Genomic DNA, 25418 nt, shown 5'->3' on the forward strand with positions numbered 1-25418 from the left:
AACAATAAATAATATATTATATATTTGATATGACCTCATTCTTGACTTCCCATCGGAGCTGCAAGACGTTTTCTATATTATGCTAACCCTAAACCTAACCCTAACTCTAACCATATTATGCTAACGTCACGTCTATCTTAGCTTCCAAAATGCGGAGACGATATCTTTTTTGTTAACTTGTCCGACTTTTCCCGTCTGGGTCCGAACTTCTAAACAAAACTGCACGTGTCTCAAAATCTGTCTTGTTACGTCATTAACTCACGTGACATTAAGATCACCTGATGCCATCACTAAAATTATCTCCATTGTTTATGTTCTAACATTCTTGTTTGTTTTACCATTTCTACATTAATATTCCTGATATATTTCTACCATAAGACTTTTATCCTAAAGTATCTTTGGTCTTAATACAGATTTTCTAGAAATCAAAAATCGATAATAATAATAATAATAATAATAATAATAATAATAATAATAATAATAATAATAATAATAATCGTTTAGATTACTTGACATCCCTGACAGTGCTCTCTATAACATTATTCACAATGATTGATAATCTTATTGATTCTAATCCTCAATTAACTTTTAACCTTTATAAGCGGTGACTCAGTATCAGTAAAAAGAAGATTCACCTAACAAAAGAATAAGAGCATCCTCTGTTTTCCGGTTTAATTAGGACTAAAAACAATCAGTTTGATATTTAAGTGGGAGTGGAACTAAGTGAGAGGATTTAATGTAAGGATAAAGCATGAGGTGGGAGTAATCTATTATGATGCGCATTAGGTTGCAGTTGGATGCCTCTGTGTAGCTTAATTACCATAAATATATTTTCCATAACTTACTACTTGGCTCTACTCACCTATTGAGTACTATTGACGTAAATACCGGAAATCGATAAAATACCGGAAATCGATACATAAAATAGTATTTACTGGATACATGACATAATTGTAAATAGAGAGTTGGGAAACAAAAAATAAAAACCGATTTAAACAGATAATTACTACCAATTTCATTCGTCGTTTCCAATCCTCTCAAGATTTTGTTTATCGCAAACGGAAAATCTTTAATGCTAATCCTCGAGTGGCTTTTGGATCGTGGTAAGCAGTTACTCGGTAAAAAAAGAACAAAATCTAACAAAGGAATGCGAAGACTTTCAAGTATTATTTTTAGTCACGTGCAAGCGACTCTATAAGTCATTCTGTCGATCCGTCGGTCCGTCGGTCGCTCGGTCGGTCAGTCTGTCCGTAACACTTTTGTGCTTGGCCTTTTTGGTTAAGATCAAAGGTTTGTTGTTGATAGATGCTGTTCTTAGCTTTTTAGGCTTTTCTTGGCCTTTTGGCCAAGATCAAAGTGGAGTATCTGGTCCGGTAGATACGGAAAGCAAAGACCATATGTGGGGGCAACCCCACATATAAGACCTTGGTCAATGTAGGGCAAACCTTCATACCAATTGTCACTATCCAGCTCACCTACTCCCCAGGGAGTTGGTCCCCATTTCCCCTTCACTCCTCACATTAAAAATCGGCCTTGTGCCAAATTTGCTCGGTAGGGGAGCAAATAAATACCAACCCCACATATAAGACCTTGGTCAATGTAGGGGCAACCCTTCATACCAATTGTCACTATTCAGATCCCCTACTCCCCGGGGAGTTGGTCCCCATTTCCCCTTCACTCCTCACATAAAAAATCGGCCTTGTGCCTAATTTACTCCGTGGGGGAGCAAATAAATATCCTTTTCTTTGCCTTTTGGTCAAGATCAAAGTGTAGTATCTGTCCGGCAGATACTACAAGCAAAGACCATATGTGAGGGCAACCCCACATATAAGACTTTGGTCAATGTAGGGGCAACTCTTCATACCAATTGTCACTATCCAGCTCCCTTACTCCCCAGGGAGTTGGTCCCCATTTCCCCTTCACTCCTCACTTTAAAAATCGGCCTTGTGCCTAATTTGCTCGGTGAGGGAGCTAATAAATACCCTTTTCTTGACCTTTTGGCCAAGATCAAAGTGTAGTATCTGTTCTTACTACACGCTGTACTTATTGTGATATAAAGTGGGGGATCACTTTTCTGTATTAATTTAATGTAGAATGATCACCCACTTTACAACCAGTCAGTCTCAAAGACATTCAAGTCATTCTCCAGATCATTCAAGTTGTTTTTGAAGGATTCCAGTTATTTTTTAAGCATTCAAGTCATTCTTAAGGTCATTCAATTCATCCTTAAGTTCATTAAAGTCATTCTAAGTCATTTACTTTTTATTTATTTAAGTCATTTAAGTCCATTTTTCGGTCATTTTAGTGTATCTTTAAGAATTTCATATCAATCCTACATTCAAGCATTCATTCATTACACGAGAGCACGCGACTAATGGCTATCGGCCTTGTTATTTCTTATTTTCAGGATTCAAGGTAGGAATGTAGTGTGAGATAGAAAAAGCTTAGTATGAGATTTGTTTGAGCTGCAGTTGAATGAGGGATTTGTTAGTTTTGTTCCGGCGTTATCAGAACGAGAGTTCCGTCCGAGAGTTTAGAAGGACGTGAACATTTCACTGTGCTACAACTTGGCATAGGCCACAAAGGCATTCATCACCAGAAATGATGCAACGTACGATACAAATTAAGCATTCATAAGAATTTGTGCGAAATAACACATAAATGTATGAATCTGCAGCAACAGTTTTTTTTGTTTGTTTGTTTTTTGTTTTGTTTTTGTTTTTTGTTTGTTTGTTTGTTTTTTTGTTTTTGTTTTTTTTTTGTTGTTTTTTTTGTTTTTTTGCAATGTGAAGGTTAAAAGGACGCCTAAGCTAGAGCTACATATTGTGAAAGGATAAGATCTGCGCAAGAAAATCAGATTTCACGCTTCTCTGGTCGTCGCCCGTGCATGTAGTGAGTCAAATCTTCTGCTGCAATCTATAAAAACACGACAGACGTACGTTCGTCTGTTTGGCATGTCCTCTAATTTTAACGTAATTTACCTAAGATGGTGAAATCTGGTAAGAATCATTATCTTAGACGAGTCACCTTTTGTCACCCCTGTCCTACAGAAAATTACATATGGTCTTCAATCTGTTCAGATAATAGACTTCAATTTTTCGTTCTCGGTTAGTGGAGGAGAAATCCTTCATGACTGAGACAATTTTTATTTTTGCTTCTTCCCTCAGATTAAAAACCGACCTTGGTGTCTAATTCTGCCCTCGTGGAAGGCAAGTGAATATATATATATATATATATATATATATATATATATATATATATATATATATATATATATATATATATATATATATATATATATAATGGACTCTTTCGTCAATTTTCGACATATGAGCTTCCCCCACAACAACTAAGTTGCTCGGAAATCCACACAGATGATTTGCTTATAGTAGAGAAGGATTTGTGTAGAACCAACCACACTTTTTGGTATTACTGCTAACCTTTGTCGGCGCAGCCGACTGCCACGGGGCAAAGTATACAATAAGCCGCAGATATTTACATCAATTTCCTTCTCCAAGATACGTCTTAACGAAGATTGGGGGGCATTTCTCCCAGTGAATTAATGCGCCCCCAGATACCAACCTGGAAATTTCTACGACTCGGCGCAGATATATATATGTGTGTGTGTGTGTGTGTGTGTGTGTGTGTGTGTGTGTGTGTGTGTGTGTGTGTGTGTAACTAAACAGGCCATCCAGAAAGTCAACGACTAATTGTAATGGCATTATTGGTCTGTAGAATCTTATATATCAGTCGGTTTTTATACCTATTTATTATTATTCATTTTCTATCTAGCACTTCTAGGTAGTCTTAGTATTGTTGTTGGTGGGGCATTACATTTAGTTCACTAGTAACACGGGGGTAGTGCATGGTCATGAGTCCGTTCAGTATTGATTTCCTCAAATATGATTTTTACCGGCATTTAATATAAAAATACAACTATTTCATTTAGTAATATCATATTTGGTTCCTAAACATACTGTTTTGTATGCGGTAGATTTGCTGCCGATCAAACAAGCCTGGGTTTAATGTGGAACAGATATGATATTGAATACGACGAAACAGGCGATGAAGCACTATCTACTTTCATCGAAACATCTTTCAGATATTTATTCAATCTACGACATAAGATACACAAAACAAGTAGTGGAGAACACAGTTGTGTTCGCGCGTGCGAGTGTGTGTGTGTGTGTGTGTGTGTGTGTGTGTGTGTGTGTGTGTGTGTGTGTGTGTGTGTGTGTGTGTGTGTTGCGACTAGGGATACATAAGGACATTTTTGATGGTTGGCCGGTCTTGTCAGACCTAGTGACAACCTTCTTTGTCTAACGCTGAGAGGGTTCTCATCTAATAGTAATCGGATATTTACTTTTAAACAAAAATCAGATATGTCCGATTTTCTACGACGAAAACTAGTGACGTCCGTATTTTATTAATCTTACTTTCGTCAGACCACCAAAATTGAACAAAATAAAATTATTGTAATGGCGCGACTTATGAACAACTATCTAACATTTAGGACAGAATGCCAACAACTCAGGATAAAATTACCTCTAACAGAACACAACATCGAAATCTTGTTATATACAGGTGGCCTTGGTTTCAGAGCTTTCCAGAAACACCCGATTTAATAGTAATGTATCAACACCCCCCCCAACCTACAATGTATAATTCTGTAAACATTTTAAACGCTAAACATGTTCCAACAAATGCGTACTTTTGTACGGTGAGCGATCAAATAACCAGATAAATCAAATAAAGTCTTCTTTATACATACGTGCGCGGTTGCCAAGGTTCATTCTCAGATCGTCGCTTTTTTCTCCTCGTGATTACTGACCTCTGGCTTCATCTGCTTAGCTAGACGAGCAAAACTACTCGTGCATCGAAACACAATGGAGACTCGTGGCTTGCATAGATTTTATTTAAAGAGAGAAGCTGAATTTATTTGAAGGAGAGACCAATATGTAATTAATAAATTAACTATTTTTAACTTGTTTTTCTAACTTTGTCTTAATGACTGTGACGCACTGGTAGAGTTTTTAGACAACATTCACTTAGATTTTTATACTGTCGGGCACATCTCGTCTGTACCGCTCCTAACGATGGACTACTTGAAAACTTTGTTCTGTCCCCCGAACTCGTAACATCATCTCTATGTCATATTTTTCAACACCTGAATTTCTAGCGCATTTTATCAGGAGACCTAACCTTTTGAACCATCGCTTAAATCACGCCACCTGAAGTTAGGTCTATTTCCGTTTGCCGGCCGGTTATCCTGACATGTACTAAAATATCCTTCGCCCGAATTCATACTAGTCAACTTTATCTGTACTTACTGGAGTAAGGTAGCAATAAATAACGCGCCTACTACGCATTTAGACCATCAGATATTTTTCGATACTTTACAGTTCTTTCAGCAGTTCAACCTTTTCTCTGATTAAAATAGAGCAGTTGTCAAATGTATTTTACCTATGAATTCATAACTAGGGATACATTAAGCAAAATACGAAATAATCTAAAAATAAGGTAAGACTATAGCCAGCAGGTGCAGTGTAAATAAACAAATCTATGACGTGTTACACACAGAGCCATTTGTTAACCGATCAGTAAATCAGTTTTTATTTTTTTCATTCCAGTGTGTAAGCTATTTGCAGTTTTGTTCACTGAGTTTCGACTATACGAGGAATAAAGTAGGTTCTGTGACTTGAAAAATATTTCTTTTGGCTTTTGGTAATAGAGATATTGCTGAAATAACAACGATATTACTTAGGACCACATTCTTAACTTGAGAATGGAGAGCGTTTTGTAACTATTCTGCAGTTTCAACTAAATATTTTATAAATAAAATAGAGAGTAAAAATTAGATTTAACTTGAATCCCCTATAAAAACAAATAACGTGGTCCGTATTTTGAAAAATTACTTTTTTTAAATAAGAATAATCCTATATATAAACATCTATATATTGATTATCAAATGCTGAAATTTCGTTGAATAATTCTTTGATTTTTGGGGGTATTTTTTCTTTTAATCTGGGGAGATTATTTTTTATTTAAAAGCAAATTAGTTTAACTTTCAAGTCGATAGATTCGATCAGATCCGATAGTTGATATTGTGATAGCTGTCTGTCTAAACTTCTTTTCTCACTGAAACATACATTATTATTTCATGTAAGCTTTTAATTATTGTAGTCATTGCTTGTAAACCAATTGGCACCAACGCAGCAGCAAATATTCATTTCTGTCAGGGTTAATGGAAATAGCAATTTAGGCGGGAATGTTTTCTAAAAACAGACGAAAAAACGCGTGCAAACATTACAAGAATTTGTAAGACTTGTAATAATTTGATGCCGGTCTGAGTAAATAGTTCTGAAGTAAAAAGGCGTTCTGTCTGTGGACAACCATATAAATATAAATAACGAAAAAAATAACATAAATGAACAGATGAATAATAAGACATATACACACACACACACACATATATATATATATATACACACACACATATATATATATATATAAGGTTGTTGTAGTTTGTTTGAAGCATTGTGTGTAATGTATATTAGTAAATAGTAGAAGCAGATACAAAGTGGAACGGAAATGTGTTTTTCGGTTTCTTCTATTTTAAATTTTAATATGATTGTAAAATCTAGCATGTTACGATGCCATAATATTTCAGATATATGTCTTACTCCAGTTTCAGTGGAATGTCTCTCTCCCTTTTTCTCTCTGTCTTCATATATATATATATATATATATATATATATATATATATATATATATATATATATATATATATATATAAGAACAAGTAGTTAATAGAACATGTTACAAAAAACTTTGGAAAAGAGTTAAAAACATATTTTAAAAAGGAAACACTAAATACGTGGATAGTCCTTAATCCGCGGTGTTTCGAAGAAATACTTTCCTTCTCATAAGAGGGTAGGATTTAGCAAAATGCGGGATCGTATTTTGCTTGCAAAAGTATTAAATGAAACTACAAGTAAGTTATAGATCTTACTTGATAACAAAAAGTGAAGCAGAGGGAATAGGGTGAATAAAAAAAGTGATTTCATGTGAATGGACAGTCTGGTGAAGGGTAAAATATCCAATGACGGTAAAATCCAAAGATGCAGAATCCAAGAAAGTTAGTTAAATTTCCATTCGCACAAGTAAAATCCAAGGGAACCGCATGATTGGAAGATGATCCAAAGTAATCCAAAAGGCAGAAATCCGTGGAATAATTCACAAATAGGTACAATGAAAAGGGAAAGAATTCCAATATATTATTAAAAGAAAGATAAAATGTGCGTAAAAAAAATTATACAGCTCGACTGTCGAGGCAAGGATGAATATTATAAGCTCTATCTCCTATTTGGTTTTATTGAGCTTTTACATCTGGTTGAGATTACTTTATAAATATTAATTCTTTAATATTTATAATTTACTTTAGTTTTGCCATCTTGGATCATTTTGGTAAACTTAACTGTAATTCTTATTTTGTATATATATATATATATATATATATATATATATATATATATATATATATATATATATATATATATATATATATATATGCTTACTGTATTTTGGGGAAAGAGTTCCGACAAAGTGCTCGATTACAAGGAAAAACTTTTCGATATATATATATATATATATATATATATATATATATATATATATATATATATATATATATACTAGCATGGGTACCCGGCCTTACTGGGGTGTTTGGAGGTGTATGCTGATCAATAAAAAAAAACCGGTCAATTTTTTTAACTTTGCCCCCTATTATGTCCCCTTACCATTTATTGTTTTGGGCTCAAATCAAGTTATTAAGTTAGATCCATGTCCAAGGAACCTATATCTAAAATTTCAAGTGTTTAGACTCAAAATTGTAGGAGGAGTTTGGTAGAGTTCTTAAAGGTCAAATCGTTAACAGACAAATTTCTGTCTAAAAACCGATTACCTTGATTTTCCCAAATCTCAGTACTCTGTATATCAAGTTTCGAGACTGTAGACTAAACATTGACAGTTATTGCGTAGGGAAATGTACACATACACACAAACAGACACACAGACACGTTCACTTTTATAGATATATAGACTAGCATGGGTGCCCGGCCTTGCCCGGGTGTTTAGAGGTGTATGTTGAGCAAAAAAAAAATGGTCAATGTTTTAACTTTGACCCCTATTATTACCCTTTAAAATTTATTGCTTGGGGCTCAAATCAAGTTATTAAGTAAGATCCATGTCCAAGGAACCTATATGCAAAATTTTAAGTGTGTAGCCCCCAAACTGTCGGAGGAGTTTGGTAGAGTTCTCAAAGGTGAAATCCTTGTACTTTGATCCCTTAGCCAAATTTCTGGTTGAAAACCGATCCCAAAGATTTTCCCAAATCTCAGTACCCTGTAAATCAAATTTCGAGTCTGTAGACTAGAAATTAACAGAGTTATTGCGAAGGAAAATGTAGACAGACACACAGATACACAGACACGTTCACTTTATATATATATATATATATATATATATATATATATATATATATATATATATATATATATATATATATATATATATATATTACATAATTTATAGTCTTCATGTGCTAACCAGCAAAATTCATAGCGGGCATATTAATATCATTTTTGCTAACAACTGGGGAAGTAATCGCAACCAACCCTATGTATTCTGTCAGGTTCAAAATCATGTGATGTCTTCAGACAATGGACCGAAGCCTATGAAGAACACTAACCTTGATTTCATCTACGGTATAAACATGCTACGATACAAGAAGAAGAATACTATCATAGATTTTTTCTCTCGATTATTACGGTCGGCAAGGCTATATCCCACTTATAGTGGACCGCATACTTGATAAGGTTAAGCTGCCTATCTATGAACATAAAAAAATTCTAATTACCCTGGATTCCCCGTATCTTGACGAACATTAATTTCTCTAACACTAACGCTCAAGTGATTGGCAGCATGGAATCTCGTACCCAAAAGGACATTACTATTTCAAAGACATCAACCAATTCCTTGGGTGGTCCTCTATTTTAGCTAAATCTTTCTCCTATTGTCCGCTTGTCGTCCACATGTATTGCAACTATGCACTCTATAAAATATAAGTAATGCTTTTAGTATAAAGTTTCCCTTTTTCTGAGACATTTATCATGCCGAAGCTATTATATGAAATTCACAATTTTGCCCATTATATTATCAGTTGTATTAGAATATCAAACTCCCAACGATATATTCCAAGTTGTGAACCAGAGTTCATGTGTGTGTTCATTGCACAGGCCGTGATCGTCCATTTGTTTTCTTCATCTGAATCTGTTTTTTTCATTAGGACGCCGGATGCGGTGTGAATCATATGCTGTTACAGAAAGTATTCTATCTAAAAAAAAAAAAAAAGACAGAAAGTGAGAAACAGACAGAGACAGACAATGATAGATAGATAAATAGATAGATAGATAAATTGATAGATAGATAGATAGATAGACAAATAGATATATAGATAAATAGATAGATAGATAGATAGATATATAGATAAGATAGATAAATAGATAGATAGATAGATAAATAGATAGATAGATAGATAGATAGATAGATAGATAGATCATTTATTGTAAATCACCCAGTCAGCTCACTTGAAAACGCTAGGCATAAGAGCTAACTGCTTAGGATGCCTTGTTTCTTGAGTGCCATTAATTTTAAGACATAAATGCTTCACAATCATAGCATAGAACCTCGTATTCAAAAAGACCGTGCAAGTCCACTTACTGATCCGCGCTATTTTTTAAATCGTATTTCCAAGTTTAATAAAAGTTTTATGATATGTTTGTTGTTCAATTGTAAAGTTAAAGTATAGAATAGCTACAAAACACACTCCCCTCCCCATGTTAAGAATGGCTTTTTAAATAATAACGTTATTATTTCAGCACGGATCAATAAGTGCACTAGTACCAAGAAGGAGATTAGTATTTCAAACTTCATTACTTGATGGTGTCTATTCTCTTAACTAAATAGTTCTTCCATTGGAAGCCCGTCATCTGCACGTATCGTAACTATGAACTCCACTTAATATTGCAACGTTGTACATGTCTATATACGCCCATTGCTTTTACATCTGGTAATACATAAAAAAAAAATTCTATCTAGCAAATACACGTCTTCGGAAATGTAAACTAAGTTCTTTCTCGTGTATCATTAACGATCGCTTTTGTCCCAGCCGGTCTCTCTTTGCGAACTATTGACTTACAGTAAAACCAGACCGTTTAAAGTTGATCGTATAAATTGGCGTATTTTCTAAACGTGTTGTTTTCCCAATAACCGGGCACATCTGGAGATCTTGATATAAGACCTTTTCTGTTTTTACCTCCTCGTGGGAATATTTTTTATTTTAATGAAAACTGATATTCATCTCGTTATTAAATACGATTTTTCATGGCGGTTTGTCTATGGATGAAAAAAAAAACACTTGTATGCATATCCAAATAACCATATGGATTTTTACATAAATCATGTTACCTGCAAGATCACATGTATTGTTCTAAGCCTGATAATGTCTATCCAAGTGTTTTTAATGATATCGAACTCTGCATGTTAATTTATAGGATATGTCTATCAGACTGTTCTCTCTATTGCTGGATTGAGATCTCTACTTTTTTTCAAAGTATTGCGCTTCGTAACTCGTTCTCTCTACAATTGCCCTTAATTTTGGGGCAAGCGAGATATTATAGAGGTAATATGGATGATTGCAGTAGAAGCATGCAGGCTTCGAATCTCAGCATAAAAATACTTAACATGTTAACCCACACTAAAATAAGTGAAGCATGCATGGTCCCCCGTGAGGGTACAGTGAACGAGGCATAAAAAATGACTAAGTTCAGCATTTGCCCTCTCCCACCATTTAGCCCCAAAAGTCCCCAAAGGACGTCAAATCCTGACCAAAATGAACAAACGGTGCAGTATAAGGCCTTAATATATGTAATTTTGATTTCTGCACAATGCAAAAATATATTGCCCCCCCCCCAAAAAAAAAAAGTCCCCAGGGTCTTAACATATTTAAATTTGAGTTCAGAACCATGCAAAACTGCTAATAAATAGACATACACAAAAAAGTCTTGGACAAATATGGTAAAATAGCCCCCAAAATGGAGTGTTTTATTAGCTCTAAAAGAGCTCCTGGTGTACACCTAAGAGTTATCGCGAAGTATAGACAAACAAAATTATATAGAAATCAGTTAGTTACAACTTTTCAGAAAGTTTTATAAAAATCCAAATCAATTCTTTTTAATAAGCACAAAAGTATCAATTTTAATCATTTTAACTTGATAAATATTTTTTACCCAAAAGTATTGTGCAATTACACACATAAGTAAACATGAACTTTCTCATTGTTTCTTTTTTCTTTTTCTTTTTTTTTTTTTTTTGTTTAAACACACTCAGCCTCAGCAACGCATGACCTGGTACAGCTAGTATATATATATATATATATATATATATATATATATATATATATGTGTGTGTGTGTGTGTGTGTGTGTGTTTGTATGTATGTATGTTTGCTTACACGCGCATATACATGTGTGTATATATATATGTATATATATGTGTGTATATATATATAGTATTGATATGTAGTTTGCTTGAAGCATTGTGTGGGATAGGTATGTAGTAGAGATTTAGAAGGCTGTCACAATGCAAGGAATGAAATACAGTCGTTGTTGGTAAGAGAAGATGAGAACAAGTGGTGATTTACAAATCAATAAGCATGCTTTGAATCGATCTGTTACTCTTACCATTTGAAAAGGGAATGAATTTTTCCGAAATTAATAATGGAATTTGTCGCAGACATAACAAGTAAGACATTTTATCAATACGACTGAATAAATGTATGTATATATAAAATATATGTATGTAATTATTGATTTGTAAATCGCCACTTTTTCTCGTCTTCTTTTACCAACAACGACTATATTCATTCCTCGCATTGTGACAGCCTTCTAAATCTCTACTATGTATATATATATATATATATATATATATATATATATATATATATATATATATGGGTAGTTATTTTGTGTATATCCGTTAGAAGCGTTGAGTGAAATTTGAAGAATAAAACATGTATAAATACATTTGAAGCCAAAACTGCAATGCGAAATGTTTTATAAAATAAACAGGTTACCTTCCACTACATCATGTCGAGGAAGAGGAGGGGAAAAAAGATTGATAAAGGAGTCTTACTCCGAAATATATTTCTTTAAAAATAAACACCTGTTTATTTTATAAAAAATTTCGCGTTGCAGTTTTAGCTTCAAATGTATTCGTACATGTTTTATTCTTCACATATATATATATATATAGATAGATAGATAGATAGAGATAAATATATAGATAGATAGATAGAGATAAATATATAGATAGATAGATAGATAGATACAGATAAATATATATATAGATAGATAGATACAGATAAATATATATATATATAGATAGATAGATACAGATAAACATATATATAGATAGACAGATAGATACAGATAAGTAAATATATATATAGATAGATAGATACAGATAAATAAATATATATATATAGATAGATAGATAGATATAGATACATACATATATATATATATATATATATATATATATATATATATAGATACAGATATATAGAGATAGATAGATAGATAGAGATAAATATAAATATAAATAAATATATATATATATATATACATATATATAAATTCTTCGTTTTCTGTTTTTCTTACATAAACACATAGTTCTTTTTCTTTTCATGGAAAGATCACGTCATACTTACATAAAGAAGCATGCACATCTACACGTACAGCCAAATATTTACCCCATATCTCCTTTATTGGTTTCCGCTTACACTAAACAAAGAATCCTTTCCAGAAATACATAGCCCTACTTACTTGAGCATTTTCTCGTGTTTGTTTTTATGAATTGTTCCCTTCTTGTTTTGTTTTTTTTGTTTTGTTTTTTTTTGTGCTGTACAAAACGACTAGCTTTTGCTACTTTTTTATCTCTTTTTTCTTCTTTTTCTTCTTCTTTTTTCTACTTCTTCATCATTTTTCTTCTTCTTCTTTGGCTTTCTTCATCTTCTTCATTTCTTTCTTCTTATTCTTCCTCTTCTTTTTTTCTTCTTTATCTTTTCTTCTTTATTATCTTTTTATTTTTTCTTACCTTTTTTCTAATTCTTCTTTATCTCTTTCTTCTTATTATTCTTTATGTTTTTGCTTCTGTTTATCTTATCCTTCTTCGTTGTCGCTTTCTTTTTCTTTTATCTCTTTCTTCTTCTTCTTCCTCTTCATATCTGTCTTCTTTTTCTTCTTCCCAGTCTTCTTCTTCTCCTTCTATTTCATCTCTTTCTTCTTCTCCTTTCCCTCCAACTCCGCTATTTTTTCTTTCCCTTACTTCTTTTTTGCTTCATTCTTTTTTCATCATTTCTAATATCTTTTTTCTTCTTGTCCATCGCGATCTTCTTCCTACTTCTTCCTCTTTTTCTCTTTTTTCTTTATTATTTTGCCTTCACCTTTTCTTACTTCTTTGTCTACTTTTTTTCTTCTATTTGTTCTCTTTGTCATTTTCTTTTTTCTTCTTTTTTTTGTTTTCATTCCCCTTTTCCATCTATTATTCTTGTTCTTCTCTTTACTTTTCTTTTTCGTTCCTTCTTCTTCTCCCGTTTCTCGTTTTTCCTTTGCTCCATCTTCTATCTCCAATTTTTCCTTCTTTTTTCTTTCTTTTCTCTTCTTCCTGTGTTAACCCTCTCGTTTCTTCTTCTTCTTCTTCTTCTTTCTTGTTCATTACCTATTTCTTTTATCTTCTTTGCTTCTCCTCTTCTTTTTTGTTTTATTATTATCCTTCTTCTTCTCTTTTTCGACCTTCTTCTTTTCCCCTATTCTTTATTCTCAATATCGTTTGCCTTCTTCTTCTTCTTCTTCTTCTTCTTCTTCTTCTTCTTCTTCTTCGGCTTCGGCTGCTGGTGCTCCTTACCATCTCTTTTTTTGCATTTTCCCTATTTTTATTCTTCTTGTACTAGATTTCTCTTTGAGAACAACTTGTGGTGTTCCCTGGAGTCTGAGTAACAAAAAGTCTCCTCAGATTTCCAGTACTTTCCACCTCTTTTGATACACTTTTACCGATGAATTTGCGTTATCGCAACAGCCGCTTGCCATTGATTTCTCGTTGGCATCGACCATTTGTCTTCACCGAAATCCAGGTGTAAATAAGCCTTCTGAAGGTTTCAGTCCTCTATGCACTCATCCAGCAAAGGTCTGGCTAGTGCTTTCTCTCCTCGGTCTTTCCATCCTCCTTGATCCTCCTCACTTATTTGGTGTGGAACCAGTTTATGATGACTTACACACTAGCAGTAGTAGTAGTAGTAGTAGTAGCATATCTATTTCCCAATTGCTATTGCCGTTCATTATACCCTCTCAACAATACTCAATATGCTACAATACATAGATTAATAACTAATTCTAATTCTATCACACTGTGCAAATGGTTATGCTTATTTCCCCGCTTATGCCGCGGTTGCCTCTATTTTTTTTATTTGTTTGGCCTACTTTGTTTGGCCTAATGATATATAATCTATCCCGAGCTACGCCGGCATGTTGAAAATTGTGAGTTTGCTGTGCAGGTTGGTTAGTGCAAAAAGACTTCAAATAGTTAAGTTGTGACGTATGTCAAACACTGTAGCTAGGATTAACGGTAATACCTGAAATGTTTTTCGGTTCGTGTGAAAGAAAACGTAAAAAGAAAGTAAAGAAAGAAAGAAAGAAAAAGAGCATGAAAGAAAAAGAGAGGAAGATATCTTTTCGCTCGCATGCAAGTGCAGTCTGGCTTCCGATTTTGGGCGAAACAGACATGTGAAGTTAGACGCAAAAATACGTCGAAAGAAACGCGAAAATAGTCGACAATGCGATGGTTCCCCCCCCCAGTTCACTCGTACATGAATAAAGAATCCATGCTAGAAAATCGGCGTTATGTTTTCTTCAGATGTTCCTTTACAGCATCGACCAACGAAGACTAAGAAATAGAAAAATGTATTGATTACATGCATAGACACGTAATAAGAGACACACGTAAATGAGACTTAATAACAAAAGGCAAAATTCCCTCCGCTGGAAAGTTACACTAGTTCGTCTATTTTACGATGTACCAACCACTTTTTTAATCATTTAATGCAATATTTATTGCAAGCAATTGATGGTATACTATAATAGGTCTAAGGGATATTTTAATTGAACTAAAGCTGCTATTTTGCCCTTAGCTGGGAGGTGGGATTATGTGGTTCATAGTTTTTGAACGGAATGAATGCATTAGTGCTTTATGTAAAACTAGCGGGGGTATCCTGTGTTGACTGGATGAAGAGAGGTGGTATACTAAGTCTATTAAGAAATTAACCCCTGTGAAAAAAAAATCTAATTTTTTTTTGTTTCAATCAAAATAGGAGCGAGTACCTGTGCGAGCGCAAAAAAAGAAAAAATTGGTCGCAGAAGCCAGGCTTGAACCTGTAACACAAGGGAAGAAAAAGAGGTGAAAAAAAAAGCTAACGCGTTAGCGACTTATGATGTCACGGGTCTTTGAAATAACGTTTTCTAAACGTACATTAAGATCGCTAGGCGTATAACTTTGCAAAAATGTCGACGCTAAAGATTAACCCCTCCTTACAAAAAAAAAAACAAAAAAAAACGGCCCAGTTGACCAGCACAGAATTAATCTTTTTAGCCAATTATTTAGGTATTTGTCTTCCGAGAGAACGTCCTTTCTAACGATATAAATTCTGTCACAGTCAAACGCGTCTGTCAAAAGTTTTTGGTAGACATACAAACACACACTCACACGCACACACGCATACATACACACACATACAAACTACAGAGTAGGTATTGATAAAAATTATTTGCTTACATATTTTCCTTTTATATAATAGAGTAGAAAGTTGATCTTTCGGCATTCTCATTAATCCAGCTTTCTTTATCTTGTTCTTTAGTGTCCTCACATTTTATGAGGAATATTTTTTGACGAAACAAAGAATCGCTGTGTTATGAGTTGAACTTTTTGGGTTTGTATTACTGTACACATAGATTCGAAAAAGTTGTCAAAAAACAAATATATAACAAATAAATGTTATCAAAGGCATGATAAGTTACTTTTCTACCTAATTGGATACATTTTCGTGTTTTTATTCAATGTAACATGTTTATTCAGCTCGAAAAGCATACAGTGTTTACCGATGTATTGGAAAATTCAAAATGGCGCCCGACACTCTCTTAAACACGGTAAGTTCAGGAAAAGATGTTATAAATAATAAACTAGACAAAATACTGTTAAAAATTTGCTCATTATATGTTACCGTGACATAAGTTGACATATATTCGGTGTTTTTTTTAATAGTATTTTGTCTAGTTTATTATTTATAACACCTTTTCCCAAACTTACCATGTTAAAGAGAGTGTCGGGCGCCATTTTGAATTTCCAATACATCGGTAAACACTGCATGTTTTTCGAGCTTAATAAACATGTTACATTGAATAAAAACAAAAAAAATGTATCCAGTTAGGTAGAAAAGTAACTTATCTTGCCTTTGATAACATTTATTTGTTATATATTTGTTTTTTGATAACTTTTTCGAATCTATGTGTACAGTAATACGAACCCAACTTTTTCTATGTAACATTTATCGTTGGCTAGAGTTTATTTTTTACTTTGAAGTGTTTTGTTTTTTTTGTTTTTTTTTTTTTTTACTCTTTAGATTAAGCTGCTTCATGCATTGTTAGGAGGGATGTCCATAAAAATAGATCTAATACGACATTAATATTGAAATATCATTTTCGATCTTCTGCAGAAAAGCTCCGCCACTAATAAAAAAATGAATTTTGCATAAGAATCATTTGCTCACGCACATATCAACTATTTTTGTGAATCCCGTCTAGACATGCGTCGGGTTAGAATTAGATTAGAGCGCTCTATCTTTTTTAATTTATTTTGTTATTTTTTACCCTGTAGCGTAAAATCCAACTATTCGGAACCATGTCTATTGGAAAGTATGTGTGTGAAGAGATCAGGGAGATATCTGTTCACATTACATTTAAACCTCTGCACTTCTTAGTGCAGTACGTCGATAGATCTCGAGACTGAGTGAAACGCTATGACGATGAGTACAGTAGGTGAAGCAGGAAACGGAGCGGGAATTCCACCGTCTAGCAGTTCGAGAAATAAACTATTATAGTAGAACGCTTTCTAGCATCTGGGGATCTCGAGAGTGAAGAGTAGGATTTTGCTGCTAGATGGTACATGATACTCTTACTTTGGTTGGTTGTTTGTTTTTGTTTTACGGCCTATCAACCCTTTTCAGGTTATTTAATGCTGAATCCACAGATTTTGAAGAAAAAAATTTTAATAGAATATATTTGTTGTTTTCAAGTCGGTTTCTATTTAACCCATAGTTAAGACCCTAACAGGTACTACCACTCCGGGTCAGAGTGGGTGTTGGAGCAACGGCAATTAAAGGGTGGCTCCACACTCCCCAAAGCCCGCAAGCTGGGGCCTCACCACTGCATATAGTTTTTTTTTTTTTTTTTTTTTTTTTTTTTTTTTTTTTTTTACAAAGGCATCACCACATTATCAAGGCCCAGAGGCCACTCAAGGATAAGGGTTAAAGAGTGTACAGTAGAAATTGGTCAATATAGTAATCATTAGTAATGAAAATTTGGTAAATTTAATAACTTATATGGAACGGCTCATCAAGAACTTATTTACTTTAGACTTGAACACAACCATATTGTAGTCAGCCGGAAAGCAGGAAAACGGAAGACAATTCCACAGGCGTGCAGTTCTAAGAAAGAAGCTTTGTTCATGGAATCTACGTTTAGGTTTAGGCACAGATAAAGAGTGGGGGAAATTATTGATAGTGTTTACAGCTAGACGAGTGTTTCTTGTGAAAGTTTGGCGAGGGGGGACCATAGATTGAAGCTCAGTTGAACACTTTCCATGAAAATAACGATACATCAGAGACAAACTCGCAACATCTCTTCTGTGAGATAGAGGTTGCAAGGAGGAGAAAAGGACATCTCCTACGAGGCTACGAAGTCTATTTTGAACTCTATCAAGGCAGGACAAGTCCTTTCTAGCAGCTCCTGCCCAGATGTGGCAACAGTATTCCATCCTTGGACGTACCTGGCTCTTATATAGGTAGAGAATAGCATCAGCAGTGAGATATCTACTGGATCGATAGAAAGATCCCACCATTTTTCCAGCGGCCTTGGCAACAGATTTGATATACATGTTCCATTTAAGATCAGGAGTAATGGTCAAGCCCAGAAGCTTGTCAAAACTTGAGGCCTCCTGAAGACGAGAGCCATTCATTTCAATTGATGACAAATGTGAATTAGAATGTTGATGATGTAAAGAGAGAAGCTTGGTTTTAGATGCATTAAAAGTAACCAGACACTCCTTTCCCCATTGTACTACGTGCTCAAGATCAGAGGAGAGAGAATTGGAGAGAACTTGGTCGTTTACTGTCTTAGATGTGCTACCATAAATGGTAGTGTCGTCAGCATAAATGTCTACAAATGATGTAAGGATATGATTTGGAAGATCATTAATGTAGATCAGGAAAAGAGTTGGGCCCAGGATGGATCCCTGAGGGACACCGGCATTAATACTGTGAGCTTCTGATTTTTGCCCCTCAACTACTACTCTTATGAACCTATCAGAAAGAAATGATTTAATAATTGAGAAGACTTTTCCAGCTATACCATAGCTAGCGATCTTATGAAGTAAACCTTTATGCCATACCCTATCAAAGGCTTTAGATATGTCAAGAGCAATTGCCCTAGAAAGATTGCCACCGTTGAGAGATTTGCTAATCCTATGCGATATAACTGTAAGGACATCTGCTGTAGATCTAGCAGAACGGAAACCATATTGAGTGTCACTAAGAAGGTTATTTTTATTGAGATGTTTGATTACTTCTGTATTTAACACAGATTCTAGCAACTTACTCATGACGCACAGGAGACTTATTGGCCTGTACTGAGAGGGAGATGAGCGATCACCTGAATTCTTAAATACAGGGCATACTGATGAGATTTTCCAGGGAGATGGGAAACTATTCTCCTTAAGACAACGTTTAAACAGTTTTGTAAGTATGGGCGCTAATTCAGGTTGAAGTTTTTTGAGTACTATAATTGGAATACCATCAGGGCCAGTTGCTTTACTGGAATCAAGGTTTTTGATTAGCTTCGCAACATCATGTACAGATATACGTATATCACATAGCGTGTTTTCTGATACAGGAGGAAATATTGGGGGTTGGCGGTCTTGGTCGCAAAGGGTAGAATTAGCTGCAAAGTTCTTGACAAAGAGTTTGGCTTTGTCTGATGCTGACGAGATTACCTCAGGTCCATTGATAATAGTTGGGATGGAGCACACGCTTCTGTTCAGGATTCTGTTTGCTATTTGCCAAAACTGGTGGGAACCAAGCCGCTGCTCAGCTACTTTGGACTTAACAGATTGAGCATACAACTCTCTTGCGTTCCTTATTACTTTCTTACAATGGTTGCTGGCAGTCCTGAAAACGGCTTTAGTTTCCATACATCTATTACGTTTGAAGCAGTGGAAAAAGTGATTTCTGTGCGCAATGGCAGCAGCACATTCTGGAGAGAACCATGGCTGGCTGTTAGGTTTTTGCTGAAACTTTTTAGAGGGTATGAAATGGTCAATACCTACAATTAACCATTCAGTTAGGTCTAATACTATAGAGGACACATCCTTTTTAAACATGGAATGCAGAGGTAGATCAGATATAAATGTACGGAAGCTATCCCAGTCAGCCTTAGTGTATCGTAGTGTATTAGTTTAAGGTCATATCCAAAATTCACAATAAACGGCACTGTAGAACGCATTGAAGAATGCTGGAGACAGTTTATATGGATGCAGATTTCTAAAAGAAACAAACATTTTGCAATGAATGAATGCCTAAACTATGAAGATATGTTTGCTGCAAGGCTAAAATTTAAAACATTGACCAATAGCTATTACATGAATATTCGTAATGCTGTCGTTCGACCTTCACCTGGCAAATTTTTTTTTTTTAGTTTTTTTAGTTTTCACACTTTTGCACCGATTTTCCCGCGCTAAAACTCAAATATAAAGTTTTGCATGGATTCGAATACACCATATATTAAGTTTCATATCTATAGACCAAAAACTGACTGATGAGTTTGGTAGGCAATTTTTTTAAACAAATATATATGCGCATACATTAATATAGAGTTTTGTGTTTACTATAAGCTTTTTACGAAAATATTATGCAAGTATAAATCATGTAGAATATCTGTATGAATATAATTACATGCAATAATTAACTAAAGATGATTATTCCATAAGAAAACGGAAAACCCTATAGGGAATTAATTAAAGATTATTTAAAAGAATATGCAAATCTAGATCTTTTGCTAATGAATGCAATTCCACGACCAAGAAAGTTGTATTTTCTTTTAAAATTAATAGAAAACGGGGGTTTTAATATGAATATTAATACAGAAAAAATATATAGGAATACAAATAACGATACATACATATTGTTTGACTCTGAATTTTTTTTGTTCTACATAGTTGTAATTTGTCATTAACTTACCAAGTGATAAATCTTTTACTCTCACTCTCCAGCTGTGTCACTATATCTTATTCCACCCTTATATCTTATTAAATAAAGTATCTTGCCCCCCACCGTCTTTCTCTTTCTATCTCTATCCTGATGTTATTAGAATAGAGATCAGGATGTCTGAAGATACTGGCTTCTTACCAAAAATGCACCAAGCATTAATGTTATTGCCTTTTTCATTACCTTTGAAAAAATCCAATCATGTTTTGCAAAGTTAAAAAGAAAAAATAACTTTCTTCTACAAAACAATCAAACCAAACACCATGAATAAATATTTTAAAATATATATAAAAAATTAATACATAAAACCTTTTTCCCAAAATCAATACATTGGATATAAAATAACCTGAAATAGTCAGGAATAAAATATAAATAAAATGAAAAATAAAAAAAATATAAATAAATAAAAAATATAAATAAAAATGAAAAATAAAAAAATATAAATGAAAATGAGAAATATAAATAAAATGAAAAAAAAATAAAATATAAATAACCTGAAATAGTCAGAAATAAAAAAGAAATGAAATGAAAAATAAATAAAATATAAAAAATAAAAAAATAAATAAAAATGAAAAATAAAAAAATATAAATAAAAATGAGAAATACAAATAAAATGAAAAATAAATAAAATATAAAATAACCTGAAATAGTCAGAAATAAAATAGAAATGAAATGAAAAATAAATAAAATATAAAAAAATAAAAAATATAAATAAAAATGAAAAATAAAAAAATATAAATAAAAATGAGAAATATAAATAAAATGAAAAATAAATAAAATATAAAATAACCTGAAATAGTCAGAAACAAAATATAAATAAAATGAAAAATAAATAAAATATAAAAAATAAAACATATGAATAAAAACGAAAAAATTAAAAATATAAATAAAAATGAGAAATATAAATAAAATGAAATATAAATAAAATATAATATAACCTGAAATAGTCAGAAATAAAATATAAATAAAATGAAAAATAAATAAAAATAAAAAATAAAAAATGAGAATGAAAAAATGAAAAATATAAATAAAAATGAGAACTATAAATAAAATGAAAAATAAATAAAATATAAAATAAGCTGAAATAGTCAGAAATAAAATATAAATAAAATGAAAAATAAATAAAATATAAAAAATAAAAAATATAAATAAAAATGAAAAAATAAAAAAATATTAATAAAAATAAGAAATATAAATAAAGTGAAAAATAAATAAAATATAAAATAACCTGAAATAGTCAGAAATAAAATATAAATAAAGTGAAAAATAAATAAAATATAAAAAATATAAATAAAAATCAAAAAATAAAAAATATAAATAAAAATTAAAATATAAATAAAAATGAAAAATATAAATAAAATGAAAAATAAATAAAATATAAAATAACCTGAAATAGTCAAAAATAAAATATAAATAAAATGAAAAATAAATAAAATATAAAAAATAAAAAAATTAAATAAAAAATATATAAATAAAAATAAAAAAGAGAAATAAAAAAGAAAAATATAAATAAAATGAAAAATAAATAAAATATAAAATAACCTGACAAAGAGTCAATATGCCGTAAAACAAACCAATGAAGCCAAACTGGATGAATAAAATTTTCAAGATATAAACAACATGAAACAAAAAAAAACATTCCAAAATAACTGCATTTGTCATTAAATAACATAAAAAATGGATTGATATGCCTTAAAACAAAACTAACCTATCTCTATCGATCTTTAAATATCCTCACATTCATAACAATTCAAATATCTTGTTTCCATCAATTCAGATTCTCAATCTCTCATAATATTCTTCATTATTCAACTGACAATCTATCAACCTCGAGTAACTATTTGCCTTGATAAGTGGTTACAAATTGATAAAAATATGAAGTTACATAAAACTCATTATTTCAGTCAACAAAAATAGTATTTTATCCGGATATTTTATACACGAAAGGAGAGGCCGAAAAATATAGCGAGCAAAACAAAAAAGATTTTGGGTACTCATGCAGAAAGTGATCCGTGCTGAAATAATAACGTAATTATTTAAAAAGCCAATATTAACATGGGGAGGATAGGGTGTTTTGTACCTATTCTGTACACCTTACAATTGAACCTTCTGAACCTTACAATTGAATACAAAAACATACAATAAACTTTAATTAAACGTGGAAATACGATTTTAAAAAAATAGCGTGGATCACTCTCTGCATTAGCACCAAATTTTGTTTGTGATTTTGGAGTTTTTAATTTAACTGGATTTTCAAACTCCCTGATTTTTGGTTTAATCAATCTAACCAGAGTTCAATGGATGGCCCAATAGGTCCGTATTTTTCTTGCTTGCAAAAAAGTGCCTTCATAAATGGCCAACCAATCAACTCGTTAATGATCTTAAAGTCTTGTCCGAAAGTATGTCAATTTGATTGGTTACCAATTCAACATGATCGTAACAGGAGGCTTAATCAATAATTGAATGTATTAGCAAATTAATACCGAGAAGACATATAGCCGTTTATATATATATATATATATATATATATATATATATATATATATATATATATATATATATATATATCGTACTACTGCCACATCTATCAAGATGCCGCTCAGAGCCAGGTCACTTACCTTGCCAGAGTACAAAACCGTTTCGGCAATCTAGTGGGAGATGATATCTTCTTTTCGCTACAACCCCTCTATCATAGAAGAGTCGTTGCGAGTCTTTCTCTACTCTATTTTTATTGGAAGTGCTCGACAGAGCTTCAATCTCTGATCGCAACCTGTGAAACATTCACAAGCAAAAACTCAGCTTATTACTACAACTACAAAGAACATTTTTGTTCTTCTACATACTTTAAATCAAATGAAACTTCCATGAACAGAGTTATTTCTCCTACAATTTTCCTCAACTGTTGAACTGGCTTTTTCCTGTTGACTGAGAAATGAAAACGTCGCCCTGTACAGTTCTAGGGAGTCTACTTCGCCTCCAGGCCGAACAAAGAAACGTTTTAGTCGATGAAATTCAATTTTAGAAAGAATTCATTTTTAAATTGATAAAATAAAAACTTTAGCTTTAGCGACATCAGATTAATCTCAAATGACTAATGTACGAATGAAAATAAAATACTTTAGCTTAATGAGATTGATACAAAGTTTGGCGGTTTGTAGCGGGGCATTTTAAACCATAGTAGTTTGTTTAATGCGCATTTTTTCATTATTTAAACATATCAGCATGATTAATTTCTTTCAGATTATTCAAGCATCATTTATATCTGCTATTTGTCTCTAACTCCTGAACAGGGTTCATAGAAGAGTCGCCAACCTGATAGGTCCTGAACTGTCATCTAGGCTTCAGCCTCTGTCCATCGACGAAATGTTGCATCCCTCTGCCTGTTCTACAAGTACTTTAATGGTGAATGATCTGACGAACTACAAGCACTTGTACCCTCTTGACAAACCCGGGAAGCACCTAAATCCCACCCCTACTGCTTTCCCAACTGCACTGATATGCAGAAAGAAGTTCAAGTGTAATGTGAACAGACATCTTGCTACTCATCTCCTTTCATAATGCCCCTGCAACTTACGTCCCCGATAGTAGCCCCCTACTTCAACGTGGCACTTTGACTTGTTTGGGGTGAAAAATGAATTTTATTTTTTAATTCTGCGATATTATTCCCATGTTGATTCGAAAACGACCATATTTGGTCAACAGAAATAGAATCATCTTCTATCATAATGCTCATTCTCAAACTGCACTATTGACCAAGAATTTTCTATGAGAATTTAGTTGTATATTCTCACGCCATTATTCCCTCGGGTTATCACTTATTTCAAGGATTAAAAACATTTTCGTGGCCTTAGGTTACCATCAAGAGAGGAGATTGAACATAAGTTAGATTCATGTTTCACATGAAAACCTAAAGAATTTTACAAGTGAGGTATTTATAAGTTCATTGGCAGATGGAATCAAGTTATAGTGAACAAAAGCCGTTATTGTTATAAATGGGGATTTTCAAAAACACAATTTCTTACTAATTTTATTAATTTTATTTATTGCGGACTATTATTCTCATCTTTTTTCTTAGTTGTTTCACGACGTTTCGGCCAACTCAAGGCGACGGGATAGGAACTCTGAATCTCCTGACTGCATCCACTACAATCTAAAAAAAAAAAAAATTGATTTCTATCTTAAGATAATTCTCACCTGGAACCATAAAGATTCAACGTCTCTATCCACTGCGCCACCGACCCCGAAGGCCAGAGGAATAGTTGGCCAAAACGTCGTGAAACAACTAAGAAAAAAGATGAAAATAATAGTCCGCAATAAATAAAATTAATAAAATTAATAAATAATAATCATCTCAATAATGAATTCCAATTAGTATCTGTTCTTCAGATGCTGCACTTCATTTTCTTGTTCTCTTTCGGTGGAGGATAAATCCTTCACGACTGAGACAATTTTTTATTTTTGTACCTTTTCTCCACGTTAAAAGACGAACCTGGTGTCTAACTCTGTCCTGTGGGGAGGCATAGTAAATAGGTACATAATATACAATTTTTTGCATTTTTAAGATGGAATTTTAAATTGGCAAACCCTTTTTGCATCGACCTTATATATAGCATAAGTTGCCGTTTTATTTTATGTTTTTTTTTTGTTACTTCAATCATGTGCCTCTTCAGACATATATCACTTCTTTTTCATTCAGTTTTTATTTATTATTATAA

At 32.8% G+C, this 25418-nt stretch overlaps 1 protein-coding gene and 1 pseudogene across 2 annotated transcripts in view; both read left to right on the plus strand.

The window, feature by feature from the left end:
• LOC145293768 (universal stress protein in QAH/OAS sulfhydrylase 3'region-like) overlaps nucleotides 1-25418 on the plus strand; it is a 340470-nt gene that overhangs the window by 30360 nt on the left and 284692 nt on the right. The gene's annotated exons all lie outside the window — the stretch shown is intronic.
• LOC145294405 (U2 spliceosomal RNA) lies at nucleotides 1981-2107 on the plus strand (annotated as a pseudogene).

The sequence above is a fragment of the Euprymna scolopes genome, chromosome 15, assembly GCF_053919585.1.
Source record: "Euprymna scolopes isolate OS-2025 chromosome 15, ASM5391958v1, whole genome shotgun sequence".
Taxonomy (NCBI): Eukaryota; Metazoa; Mollusca; class Cephalopoda; order Sepiida; family Sepiolidae; genus Euprymna; species Euprymna scolopes.